Source organism: Palaemon carinicauda, chromosome 37 (genome assembly GCF_036898095.1).
Source record: "Palaemon carinicauda isolate YSFRI2023 chromosome 37, ASM3689809v2, whole genome shotgun sequence".
Taxonomy (NCBI): domain Eukaryota; kingdom Metazoa; phylum Arthropoda; class Malacostraca; order Decapoda; family Palaemonidae; genus Palaemon; species Palaemon carinicauda.
Window position 1 is genome coordinate 69,635,941 of NC_090761.1, and position 10,000 is coordinate 69,645,940.

Consider the following 10,000-nt stretch of genomic DNA (forward strand, 5'->3'; position numbering starts at 1 on the left):
AGGTAGAGCTTCTTTCATCTCCATTTAGCATTAGCTTAAAAGTTAGAGCTTGCTTCCATCTCTATTTTAGGCAGAGCTTCTTCCATTTAAATTTGGACCATAATTCAGAAGGTAGAGCTTCTTCCATCTCTATTTAGCCTTAGATTAAAAGGCATAGCTTCTTCCATCTCTATTCCAACCTCAGTTTGAAAGGTAGTCATGACCGTCTATTAGGAATCGCAGCCACCCATTCAGAAACGTGTTTACCATCTTGACACCGGTGTAGCGGTTTCAAATTACCCCCTCCAAATCTTCCCCCCACCCCCCGGTAGTTTGAAACCGGTTTCAGGCTACCGGGGTGTTGGTGGGTAACTTGAAACCGGTTTCAAACTATCCCCTGCTCAGGTAATCTTAAACCGGTTTTTAGTCACGGGGGGGGGACTCAAAACCGGTTTCAAACTCCCCCCCCCCCTCGTATTCTGATACCAGTTTTAAGTTACCAGAGAGGGATTAGTTTGAAACCGGATTCAAACTACCACCCCCCCCCCCTCGGTAATCTAAACCGGTTTTAAATTACCTGAGGGGGGGTTAACTTGAAACCAGTTTCAAACTATCCCCTCCCCGGTAATCTGAAACCAGTTTTAAGTTACTGGGCGGGGGTTAATTCGAAACCGGTTTCAAACTCCCCCCCCCCAATCTGATACCAGTTTTAAGTTACTGGGGGGAGGGATTATTTTTGAGACCAGATTCAAACTACCAACCCCCCCCCCCGGTAATCTGAAACCGGTTTTAAATTACGGGGGGGGGGGGGGCTGTTAACTTGAAACTGGTTTAAACTATCCCCCCTGTAATCTGATACCAGTTTTTTAGAGGGCCGGGGGGGGGGGGAACATGAAACCGGTTTCAAACTAACCCACCCCTCGATAATCTGAAACCGGTTTTAAATTACCGGCGGGCGGGGGGGGGGGAACTTGAAACCAGTTTCAAACTACCCTTCCCCCGGTAATCTGAAATCGGTTTTAAGTTACCGGGAGGGGGGGTTAACTTGAAACTGGTTTCAAACACCTTCCCTTGGCGGGGTAATCTGAAATCGGTTTTAAGTTACCGGGAGGGGGGGTTAACTTGAAACTGGTTTCAAACACCTTCCCCCGGCGGGGTAATCTGAAATCGGTTTTTAGTTACCGGGAGGGGGGGGGGTACTTGAAACTGGTTTCAAACACCTTCCCTTGGCGGGGTAATCTGAAATCGGTTTTAAGTTACCGGGAGGGGGGGTTAACTTGAAACTGGTTTCAAACACCTTCCCCCGGCGGGGGTAATCTGAAATCGGTTTTTAGTTACCGGGAGGGGGGGTTAACTTGAAACTGGTTTCAAACACCTTCCCCCGGCGGGGTAATCTGAAATCGGTTTTAAGTTACAAGTGGGTAACTTAAAACTGGTTTCAAACTACCTAACCCCCGGTAATCTGAAACCGGTTTCAAACTACCCTAATCCCCGATAATCTGAAACTGGTTTCAAACTACCCTAACACCCCCCCCCCGGTAATCTGAAACCGGTTTTAAGTTACCCGGGGGGGGGGAACCTGAAACTGGTTTTAAACACCTCCCCCGGGTGATCTGAAATCGGTTTTATGTTACGGAGGGGGGGTGGGTAACTTGAAACTGGTTTCAAACTACCCCCCCTCCCCCAATGTAATCTGAAAACCGGTTTTAAGTTACCGGGGGTGGGGGAGCTTGAAACCTTTTTACACCGGGTCAATCTCAAGCACCCAAGGGGACCTGCTCTCCGGTCACGAACAAAGGGCGTGCCACTGTGTCACACTTCAAAAGGGACGGATGCTGATTGAAACCTGGGATGCAGTGTATCAGCGGTCGTTTATCGAGGACAGAGGCTACCTTTCATTACGCTAGATTGAATTTTGATTGGTCGATTAAAGACAGCTTGAAAATAGGTTTAAATTTAACGCTGTCCATTTCATTCAGTGGCTTATATTGGGGACATGACTTTTGGCTTTTAATAACTTCTTTTATTTATTTGTTCTCATTTGTCTTTCATGCCTAATTTAATGCAGTTGTTGCAGTAGATCTCTCTCTGTCTATCTGTCTGTCTGTCTGTCTCTCTCTCTCTCTCTCTCTCTCTCTCTCTCTCTCTCTCCTTCTTCTTCTTCTTCTTCTTTTTCTCATTATTATTATTATTATTATTATTATTATTATTATTTTTATCATCGTTTTTATTATTATTATTATTATTATCATTATTATTATTATTATTATTATTATTATTATTATTTCACTCTCTCTCTCTCTCTCTCTCTCTCTCTCTCTCTCTCTCTCTCTCTCTCTCTCTCTCTCTCTCTCTCTCTCTCTCTCTCTCTCTCCCTTCTTCTTCTTCTTCTTCTTCTTCTTCTTCTTCTTCTTCTTCTTCACATATTCTTTTGAAAAATATCTTTTCATTTCCCAATTCCCCATCTAAATATGTTTTTTTCTATCGACAAATTTTTTCATAATATATATATATATTTTTTTCGATGATTTTAACGTCTGTTTATTATTTCACCTATAATCTTTATCAGTATTCCTCTATATTCCCTTCCTCTCTTAATATACAATATTTCACCAAATACATATTTGTTTCCTTACTAGGTATCTCCTTACCCTCTCTTATTTTCTTTGTGTATATTCATTTATCACCTCTCTCGTTTTCTCCTTCCCTCCTCTATCCCTTCTCGACCCTCGCAGTCAATCGTAATCTCATAATACCTCCCTTACCCCTTCCTCCACTACCTCTCCTCACTCCTCCACTACCTCTTCCTCTCTCCTCCACTACCTCTCCTCACTCCTCCACTACTTCTCCTCACTCCTCCACTACCTCTCCTTACTCCTCTACTACCTCTTCCTCACTCCTCCACTACCTCCCCTCACTCCTCCACTACTTCTCCTCACTCCTCCACTACCTCTTCCTCACGCCTCCACTACCTCTTCCTCACGCCTCCACTACCTCTCCTCACTCCTCCACTACTTCTCCTCACTCCTCCACTACCTCTTCCTCACGCCTCCACTACCTCTTCCTCACTCCTCCACTACCTCCCCTCACTCCTCCACTACTTCTCCTCACTCCTCCACTACCTCTCCTCACTCCTCCACTACTTCTCACTCCTCCACTACCCCTCCTCACTCCTCCACTACCTCTCCTCACTCCACCACCACTCCTCACTCCTCCACTACCTCCCCTCACTCCTCCACTACCTCTCCTCACTCCTCCACTACCTCTCCTCACTCCTGTCCCTGGCAGTGCCTGGTCGAAAGTGTACACAAGTAGACCAGTTGAAAACCTTCTCATTTATGTTCTCCACTTGATCGTTCATTTTCATTTCGTCCAATTTCATCACTTTCTCTTTTTTCTTATTCTTTCTTCGTGTGTTCCAGTTTTCTCTCCTCGTTTATACATTTCTTTATAGTTTTTTTATACTTTTTCTTAATTGCATTTTTCTTATTTTCTTTATTTTGTTTTCTTCGTTTGGATTTGTTTCCTACTTCACTTGTTCATTTTTTATTTATTTATATCATATTTATACTCTACGTTTCTTTATAGTATTTTTTTTTTACTTTTTCTTAATTGCATTTTTCTTATTTTCTTAATTTTGTTTTCTTCGTTTGGATTTGTTTCCTACTTCACTTGTTCATTTTTTATTTATTTATATCATATCAGTTCTTAGATTTAATCCTATTTCCTTCTTATTTTTCATCTTTAGCTCAGTTTCTTATTTGGTTTGCTTATTTTCTCTAATTCGTTTTCTTTATCTAGATTAGTTTCCTTACTTCACTTGTTCATTTTTCATTTTTACTTTATTTGTCTCATATTAATTCTATTTCCTTCTTATTTTTACCTTTAGTTCAGTTTGTCATTAAGTTTTTTTTATTTTCTCTAATTTTGTTTTGTTCGTCTAGATTACTTTTCTACTTCACTTGTTCTTTTTTTATTTTTACTTTATTTATCTCTTATTAATTCTTAGATTTAATCTTATTTCCTTCGTATTTTTCCTCCTTAGTTCAGTTTCTCGTTTGGTTTGCTTATTTTCTCTCATTTATCCCATTTTGTTTTTTGTCCTCATATTCCCTCATTCTCTGTCTTTTAATTCTATATCTTTTTATTTCATTTTACATCTCTTGTTGATATCAGGCACACCTAACAAGAGATGTAAAAAAAAGATATGGAATTAAAAGACAGTGAATGAGCGATGAAGTATATCTGAAAATATTAATATTATATATACATATATTTTAAAATTCATCTTCCCATTTCCTGCTCACCTAATTTCTCTCTTATTTCCATCAATCATTTAGTCAATTTACGTAGTATTGTCTCTCATTAATTTTATTCTACATTCTCATTTATTAATTTTTCTAAGATGATTTTAGTATAAGATTCGAATAATCTGAAATTAATGGTTATATTCATGCTACGCCTTTCACTATATCAAATTCAAAGCATTAGTGATATATATTTGCAATATATTCATGAATAGCCTATATATATACAGTATATATATATATATATATATATATATATATATATATATTTATATATATATATATAAAATTTAAATATATATGTATATATATATATATATATATATATATATATATATATATATATATATATATACATATATATATATATAAATTTTACACAAAATTTATATATATATATATATATATATATATATATATATGTTTATATACATATATACTTTATATATATATATATATATATACATATATATATATATATAAATTTATATTTATATATATATATATATAAATATAAATTTATATATATATATATGTATATATATATATATATATATATATATATGTTTATATACATATATACTTTATATATATACATATATATATATATATATATATATATGTATATATATAAAGTATATATGTATATAAACATATATATATATATATATATATATATACATATATATATATATAAATTTATATATATATATATATATATATATATATATATATATATATATATATATATATATATATTTATATATAAATATAAATTTATATATATATATGTATATATATATATATATATATATAAAGTATATATGTATATAAACATATATATATATATATATATATATATATATATATATATATATATATATATATGTATATATATATATATATATATATATATATATATATATATAAATTTTGTGTATACAGTATATTTATGGTCTCTCCGTTTTGATAAAGTGTCTCCACAGAGTGTTACTCTTAAAATTATCAACGAAATGTAGGATGAGGTTGCCAAACCTACTTATCCTACGTTCTTATCCACCAGAGTTACAGTTAACCCACTACTATCAACCAATTACCAGGTACATAAATCGCTCCTCATATAACCAGAAGAATGTGCCCTTCTTGCCCTAACATTCTACCGCAATATCTTTCTTTGTGATGATCATAGAAGCACTGTGTATATATAGCACAGAAGGCTAATTCAAGATAGGTATTGTGAAGTTTGTCTGGTAGTATAGGACATGAAACTCCACTTAAGTTGGTCGTTTCAAGTCCCGACAACACTCCCCCCCCCCACGCCCCCGGCCACTAACCCCCAACCCCTTGTCTTGCTTCTCCCATATCTAGGTATGCAAATGAAGATATGGGAGAGTGGTCTAAACGATTCCCACGGAACTAGATGCGGATACGAAAGAGAAATTTGGGAGATTCGAAATTTTAAGGTAAAACAGATGCGTTGCAAAATTAAACAAAGATTTATCCGTAAGAAAAAGTTAGACATTTATATCATATTCTGTTCGTTTTCTTCTGGTTATGATGGCCGATGCGGTAACGTCCTTGACTGGTGAACGACAGACTGGGGTTCGAGTCCCGCACAAACTCGTTAGTTCCTTTGATCGCTTCAACGTCCCCATGTCAGCTATTCTGTTATTAGTTTCCTTCTTATTGTGGTGGCTTATGTGGTGACGTCCTTGATCGGTGAAAGCTAGACTGGGGTTCGAGTCCCCCTCAAACTCATTAGTTCCTTTGATCGCTTCAATGACACCATGTCAGCCAAGGATGGGGTGTTTGGGGGAGCCTATAAGTCTATCTTCTGAGCCATCAGCAGCCATTGGCTGGCCCTCCTTCGTCCTAACTTGGGTGGAGAGGGGGCTTGGGTGCTGATCATATGTATATATGGTCAGTCTCTATTGCAATGTCAGTGTCCCTTGCCTCTGCCATTCATGAGCGGCCTTTAAACCTTTAATGGGAACATGGGGAAACAGATAGTATTACCAATATGAAAATAAACAGGCTGATTTCTTGGATTGTGTTTTTGTGAGCCTGTCTGTGTATCTCTATCCGCATGTCTGCTTTGTATTTGTCTAAGTATTTACTTTGAGTAACACAAGCTCTTCTAGAATATGACGGTCCATAACAAGAGATTAGCGAAGCCGTAACTAGCTCGACAGCTGTCTAATGTATTTGGAATTAGATGCTAATTATATATTTACTTTCGTTATAGATGTATATCTTACGATTATAAGATTTGAATTATTACCTCCACCAATGAAGTTGGAAGGAGGTTATGTTCTACCCCTTGTTTGTGTGTTTGTTTGTTTGTGTGTGTCTATGAACAGCTTCCTGGCCACAATTTTAATCGTAGAGTAATGAAGCTTTCAGTGACTAACTGTTATGTAAAAAGTTGGAAATAATTAGTTTATGGAATGTCAAGGTCAAAGGTCAAGGTCACAGTCAGGCAAAATGTCCAATTCACTTAAAAGCCATAAGTTTGGACATCATTGTCACAGAGACATCAAACTTGGTTCATATTTGAGTGCATGAAAATCCATGCCAATTGATAAATGTTAAGGTCAAATGTCAAGGTCAAGGTCTAGCAAAAGGTTGAGAAATAAGCTGCCGTGGCGGAGGTCTGCGCTCTACTGAGGGCCCCTCTAGTTAGTTTTATTTCATGCGCCGGTTCATACAAGGAATTATGATCCATCGTATACAGTATAAGAGTTAAAAAAAAAAAAAAAAAAAAAAAAAAAAAAAAAAAAAAAAAAAAAAAACTTACGTATTGATATGTTTAAATTCATGTTTGTAAAAGGCAAAGATAATTTTGAAAATTTTTAATATTGATATTTCATTTCGTTGTAGATTGCATAATAATAAATAATTGAATATATTATTTTCATTGTAGATATTATTCAGCAAAATATATTCATCATCATCATCATCATCATCTCCTACGCCTATTGACGCAAAGGGCCTCGATTAGATTTCGCCAGTCTTCTCTATTTTGACCTTTTAAACCAATACTTCTCCATTCATCATCTCCGACTTCGCGATTCATGGTCTTCACCCCATGTAGGCCTGGGTCTTCCAAATTCTTCTAGGTCCTTGTGGAGCAAAGTTGAAAGTTTGGTGAACTAATCTCTCTTGGGGAGTGTGAAGAGATCATGCCCAAACCATCTCCATCTACCCATCGCCATGATCTCATCCTCATATGAAATAGATAGAAAGACATCAAATAACATTTAAGGAACGGAAATTAAAGTCTGTAGAAGACACACTAAAATTTACAGCTATTTTTGTTGCTAAGAGAGGATAAGAGTACGAAAAAACAAGCTATTTTAGGAGTCATTTAAAACGCCAAATTAAACATTCACTTTCGCGAAAGGTTAAGCAAACCGAATCAGAATACTTGACAGCATTCCTCAGCAACGTATCATCTTTTACGAGGATTCTTTTACAAAACAGTTGAAGAATTTCAGGATCATGCAAACAAGGGTGTGTACGCGTATGTAAACACACACGGACAAATAAACAGTTAATTCTCACGTTTTCTCTGGAGAGAGAGACACACGCTTTCGTAATCCGACTGTATCTATGTAAGATTTCAGAAAGATTAGTACATATGTTTTTGCAAAAAAAAAACAAAAAAAAAAATAATAATAATAATAATAATGAATATCATGCTTATGTGAAACCAAATTATACATTTGTATCATCTGAAAAGGACATTCAATCCGTTAGAAAAAAAAAAAACGTAATAATGATGAGCATGCTTTTGTGAAAAAAAAATTATACGTGTATAGGCTACGCTTGAAGAGATATATTCAATCTACTATATATATATATATATATATATATATATATATATATATATATATATATATATATATATATATATATATATAAATATTAACATTAGAAAACTCGAGATATCCAGTTCCGTAGAAGAATACCTGCCTAAATACTTTTACGAAAACTTAATCATTTGAAAACTCAGCATTTAAGAAAGGCAAAAGAATTTTTTTCATTCATGCAGGCGTCTACATAAGCTTAAAGAATAATTTTATCATTTATAATATTTAATATAGCTGTATATTTATTAATAAAAAAAATGATATATGCAAGCATACATATCCGAATTTGGAAGCAAAAATTTACCCGTCATCCAAGCAGACGGTAAAGATCAAGAAGACAGACTCTCGCGAATACCCAAGCACACCTTCAGCCCGTTCAAATATGATACAAGCAAGCAAACGACGTTCACAAACACGCCCGCGTGCACTCGCGTGCGCATGGAACCAAGCACAGACACCCTTTTGCTAGCGACGTTCCTTTCAATGATTAGCTTCTTAAGGGCTTAAAGGGCACTGCTAATGAAGATGGACAGACGGACAGAAGCCTAAACAAGGGACAGATATTAAGACGGTGGTGGTGGTGGGGGGGGGGGGGTGGTGGTTATCATTCATCTCTTCGCGGATAAAATACGAAAATAGAAAAGAAAGACGGGGCGATAATAAAGTGATGTACGAGGACTAGAGTGAAAATAAGCTGAGAGAGGAAGATCTAGTGCGCGGTTCTACTTGTTCGTTAGACACGTTTTGTGTTTTCAGAGGAAGACAGGAGACGGGAAGAGGGGCTTTAATAACGACGAGAATGAAAGCAAAATATGCATTTCCCTTAAGAGGAGAACGGAGTTTAGATAATCCCTAACACATGTATTGTGTCAACCAGCTTCTGAAAGCTCCTGGGGTATGACAGGGAGGAGGATGATGGAGGGAAGTGAAGAATGGATGTTGTGGTAGGAGGAGGAGGAGGAGGAGAAGGAGGAGGAAGTAGAATGAGACCGGAGACATGACAACTTGACAAGTGTCACCCCCCTACCGCCAGGGGCTCTAGCTGACATTCGCCTGCCGAAAATGTATCTTTTGAGCCTCCGGCAGCAGGAAAATTAAGAAAAATATAGAATGGCCAATATTTACAGACATTTCATTGATCGAACAAATGGCTGAACGAAGAAGATACAGGCAGAAGAATAATGAGAGATGAACTAGCCAATATTTACAGAGACACTGATCGAAGAAATGGCTGAACGGAGAAGATACAGGCAGAAGAATACTGTGAGATGAACTAACCAATATTTACAGAGACACTGATCGAACAAATGACTGAAGGAAGAAGATACAGGCAGAAGAATACTGAAAGATTAACTAGCCAATATTTACAGAGACACTGATCGAACAAATGTCTGAACAAAGAAGATACAGGCAGAAGAATAATGAGAGATAAACTAGCCAATATTTACGGAGACACTGATCGAACAAATGGCAGAACGAAGAAGATACAGGCAGAAGAATACAGTGAGATGAACTAGCCAATATTTACAGAGACACTGATCGAACAAATTGCCAAATGAAGATACAGGCAGAAGAATACTGAGAGATGAACTAACCAATATTTACAGAGACACTGATCGAACAAATTGCCAAATGAAGATACAGGCAGAAGAATACTGAGAGATGAACTAGCCAATATTTACAGAGACACCCGATCGAAGAAATTGCCAAGTGAAGATACAGGCAGAAGAATTCTGAGAGACATTACTAAAGTAGCAACAACTAGAGAGAGAGAGAGAGAGAGAGAGAGAGAGAGAGAGAGAGAGAGAGAGGAGAGAGAGAGAGAGAAGACGTTTAAGGAGT

At 36.5% G+C, this 10,000-nt stretch overlaps 1 pseudogene; it reads left to right on the forward strand.

The window, feature by feature from the left end:
* LOC137629361 (ADAMTS-like protein 4) overlaps window positions 1-10,000 on the forward strand; it is a 60,372-nt pseudogene that overhangs the window by 3,124 nt on the left and 47,248 nt on the right.